Raw genomic sequence first — 5,038 nt, forward strand, 5'->3', positions numbered from 1 at the left:
AGCCCTTGGTATCAGCTCCTCTTTCTCCCCACTCCTTCCCGCACCCTCCCACCCTCATGAATCCTTGATCAACTACATATTATTGTTGTTATTTCATGTCTTACACTGTCCGTTGTCTCCCTTCACCCACATTTGTGTTATTCGTCCACCTGGGGGGTGAGCTGTATATCCAACTTTGTGATGGGTTCCCCCGTCCCCCACACACACACTGCACTACCTCCTACCCTCATGATATTGATATGCCCACTACTGTTTTTGAGGGTTTTATCTGTCCTGGATTCCATGCTCTTATCTGTATTAATGTGTGTACTCCAATTGAGCCAGATTCATAAGGTAGAACTGGGTCATGGTAGTTGGGGGAGGAAGCATTCAGGAACTAGAGGAATAATATGTGTTTCATCGGTACTATACAGCACCCTGGTTGAATTGTCCCTTCCTTGTAACCCTTCTGTGGGGGGATGTCCAACTGTTTACAGATGGGCTTTAGGGCTCCACTCCAACCCACCTCATTCACATCAATATAATTGTTTGCTTTGAATTTTTTGATACCTGATACCTGATCCTATCAAACACCTCATAATCACATAGGCTGGTGTGTTTCTTCCATGTGGGCTTATTTGCTTCACTGCTAGATGGTTGCTTGTTTGTTTTCAAGCCTTTAAGACCCCAGACATTATATCTTTTGATAGCTGGGCACCATCCACTTTCTTCACCAGATTTGCTTATGTTCCCATTTTGTCTTCAGTGATTGTGTCGGGAAGGCGAGTATCAAAGAGTGCCAGGTTATTAGAACAAAGTGTTTTTTTGTGTTTAGGGAAGCTTTGAGTAGAGGCCCAAAGTCCATCTGTTATCTTAATACTTAACATATAAATATATTACATTGACCTCTATCCCTTTCATTATAAATTAATATATTTACATATATACACGTCTATAGCTATAACTCTATAAATAGCTTTTGCTTCCTACTTCCTTCTTCTGTTTCCTTTCACCTTCCTCCTGTCCCACTATCATGCTCACCCTCTATTCGGCTCCCAGTAATTCCTCTTGGATACTTTGCACTTGATCAAACCCCACCAGGTCTCCAAGCTATCATTTTTAGATCTTTTGTTGTTTCCTCATCCCTGAATTTATTTACTCCCTGCTCCCCCTCCCTACCCCATCCTCTCTGATGGCCCCCTTGGACTGCCGGTCCTGTTGTTTTCTCCTCAGGATTGTTTGTCCTGCCTATTTTATGTAGACAGACATAAGGCAAAAGAAAAATAAAACACATAAAGAACCGATTGATAGTTCCAGGTCTGTCTGCTGGCCCTTATGAGTGTTTTCAGATCTGATGAGGTGCCAAGCCCAGCCCACTCATGTCAGAAGTCTATTTTCAGGATTCCTCGGGAACTTGGTTACTTGCTCGCCTTGCTGTCCTGTTGCACTTCCTTTGCATTTCCCCCCACTGTGCTTGGGGCAAACCAGGCACACTTTCTGCACAATATCTCCGGTGCTGTCCCCCACAGTGCTGTGGGTCAGTGAGGGAACGTCGTGTCTCATTGTGGGGTTGGCCCTACAGTCCTCTTTGTGCACTGGCTGCTCCGAGCAGGGATGCCATCCCTTGGACTTCATGGACGAAGTGTTTCTGTTGTGGATAGGATTGGTATGTATTGGAACCCAACTCGATGACACTGAACAACAAGTGTCCCAAGAGTGTACCACTATTCTATAAGCCTCATCCCGAAGGCACTCAACTTCGGGTCCACGCATCAACAAACCCAGTCTTCCCCCACTTGAGTGCCAGAAAAACCTCGTAATACAAGCCAGTCTCCAGTCAGAAGCACTCAGCTTTACCTGCTCTATGAGCAGGGAGGTCCGCTGCTCTGGTGCTACTATGGCTAATCCTTTGCCAAGCCTCTGGTCCCACAGCTGTCTCCCAGATCAAGGAGGTTCAATGCTCATGGATTTCAAGGCCCCAGAGATGTGCTTTACTCCTGGCAGTCCTCTCCTGCTAGCAGTAAAATGTCCCCTCCTGCTTCTGAGTGGCTGCTTTTACACCGATCACAATTAATCCTGTTAGCAGTCACTTAAAGTCAAATCATATAATCCACTCAGTATCTTCCACATCCTTCTTGTCCAGACTTACCAGGAAAGCAAAGGTCATTTAGTTACAAAGGGTATGCCTGGAAGAGTTACATTCAATAATTCATTGCATTGCACTTCTGCATGAGTATGTGCTATGCAGGGCAGGACAACTGGAGCCTTGGCTGAGAAGTTGTGGGAACCACCCCCACCTTCCCTAAGACTGCAACCCCATGGCTACTGGTGTACCTGGCCATCACATACATAAACAAGAGGATAGGCAATGATAGTGCAGATTGGAGAACATAGGCAATTCCACCAAACACTCAGACCACCATGTATCCACACAATCGCCTACCAGACAACAATTCCAGGCCTCATCTACAGCCACTCACATCAACATGACTGAGTCTCACAAACCAGATATTCAACAGGAAGCCAGGCATAAAAGCAAATGCACTCCATAGTTTCATTTACATAAACATTCAAAAACAGGCAACATGAGGGGAGTGGGCCAATGGTTTCCAGTGAAGAGGGGAATGCCTCAAAGGGGCCTAAGAAGGGTTCTGGGGGATTCTGGTGACTTTCTGTCCCATGATCTAGTGGTGTGTACTCATATGGTTTCCTTTGTAAAGTGCACTAAGTATACACACAGAATATATATACGAGGGCACCCCAAAAATCCGGATTCCCCGCCCCGCCAAAGCTGTTTGTTTTACAAAACAACCATATCACCTTCAAAGTACTCTCCATTACACTTAATACATTTGTCAAATCTGTGAATCCATTCTTGGAAATATTTTTCAAACTCATCTGTTTGGATGGCTGAGAGTACCTCATTCGTTTTTTTCTTCACTTCTTCTACGTCATCAAATTGCTATCTTTTTATGTCCATCCTCATTTGAGGAAACAATAAGAAGTCTCATGGAGTGAGGTCAGGTGACTAAGGTTCCTGGGGCAAGAGAGGCATGCTGGTTTTTGCTACAAACCAGCACATTTAGATGGCTGCATGAGCAGGTGTATTTTTGTTGTAGCAAAGCCAATTCCCTATCTGCCACAAGTCAAACCCTTTTTGTCACACAATTATGCTATCTTTTCAGAACCTCTAAATTGAAAGCTTGATTAACAGTCTGACCTGGTGGAACGAACTCCAAATGCACTACAAGTCCCCATTTTCATCCATTCAGGAAGTTGATGGACGTCCAGAACTAGGTTTATCACCACCTTTTTTGAAATAAGAAAACCACTCGTACACTTGAGTTTTTCCTATAGCCCTGTCCTTGTAAGCTGTGTTCAATAACACAACAGTTTCTGCAGCATTTTTCCCCCCAAGCAGGAAACACAATTTCATAGCTGAACACTTTCTCTTAAATTGGCCATCATTAAAAAAACAATGTTAGAATGAAACTGCTTTTACTACAAAATTTACTGTGACCAGAGAGAACCTTCCCAGGTGACACCACTGAGTGCACTAACTCAGAGCCAGTTGCTCAATGCTCACCTGGCAGGAAAAATTCATACTATGAAAGCTCTGATCTGCTCAGCACAATTCCAGTTTGGGTGTGGGGGGGGGGGTACCTCTTCATATGTATTTTATACATGCATATACGTATATATACTTCCATATGTATATGTGTATATAAGTACTTTTGTGTGTATTTCTTATGACCAATAAAAAGGTTATCATTTGGTAAAGTACATGTGGACAAAGAAGGAGAATGAAAATACCGTAATAGAACACCTTACCCTTTGAAGTACAGTAGTATGTCTGACTGGTGTCAAACTCTCAGTGTTCCCTTCTCCAAAAATTGAGAGTTCCAGATTTGCTCAGATATGTGAAAATACAGACTCTGTAAAAACAATGACAATGACCAGAGCCTAAAAATATTTTTAAATACAGAAGGTATGATCATTGTTAAGGATCATTTTTATCAACATTTTTGAGCATATACTTCACATATCATTCAATATAACCATTCAATCATATTAAGAACAGCTTTGCAATCACCACCACAATCAATTTCAAAACATTTTCTTCTCATACAGGTTGTTAGCTCCCCTCTCCTCCCTCCACCCCCACAGCCTCCCTTCCCTGTCCCCAGGTGATTATTAATTCCATTACTGTCTCCTTAGATTGACCTATCCTGGATTTCATGTACAGAAAACCACACAAAACACACACGGGAAAGAATTCCCTATAACTATATCCCACGTTACCGCTTAATCCAACTAAACAGAAAAGCCCAAAGTAAACATTGTATGAGGATAAGAGAAAGATGGCTTGCTTTTCTCCTAAATTATTAATAGTTTGGTTGTCTTAAAAACATAGCAAACCAAAACCTCTATGGCAGTGAGCGAGTATGAGTGGTTGAGAAGCTCCAAAGCCAAACTCACTGCCAAGTTGATGCTGACTCATAGCGACCCCTGTGGGCTTCCGAGTCTTTAATGTTTTACTGAAGTAGAAAGCCCAGTCTTTCTCTAGCGGAGCTGCTGGTGGTTTTGAATGCGACCATGCAGATCGCAACCCACCTTAACCATGCCACCCGCAATCCCTTAATAAACTCCAAGGAGCCAAATGGTAAAAATGCTCTGAACTACAATTGTTTGCTGGAGTTTTGGCGTCCCCTAGTGTGAAATATTATCACAACATCCGTCTATGTTGAAAATGCTTTTCAAAATTTAATAATACTCAATTACAGACTAAGTATCTAAAATAATTGTCACCCATCCCTTGCAGAGGGGTAGTGGGAGGAGATGAGTCACTCAGGGTTCAGTGTAGCAATAATGAAACTTATAACCCTCCTCTAGTTCTTAAACGCTTGCTCCCCGCAACTATCATGATCCCAATTCTACCTTGCAAACTTGGTTAGACCAGAAGATGCACAGCGGTACAGATGGGAACTGGACAACAGAGAATCTAGGACAGATGAACCCCTCAGGACGAGCGGTGACAGTGGCGATACCGGGAGGGAAG

Source organism: Echinops telfairi, unplaced genomic scaffold, assembly GCF_000313985.2.
Source record: "Echinops telfairi isolate 266 unplaced genomic scaffold, ASM31398v2 ScPeMD7_3533;HRSCAF=4204_0, whole genome shotgun sequence".
Lineage (NCBI taxonomy): Eukaryota > Metazoa > Chordata > Mammalia > Afrosoricida > Tenrecidae > Echinops > Echinops telfairi.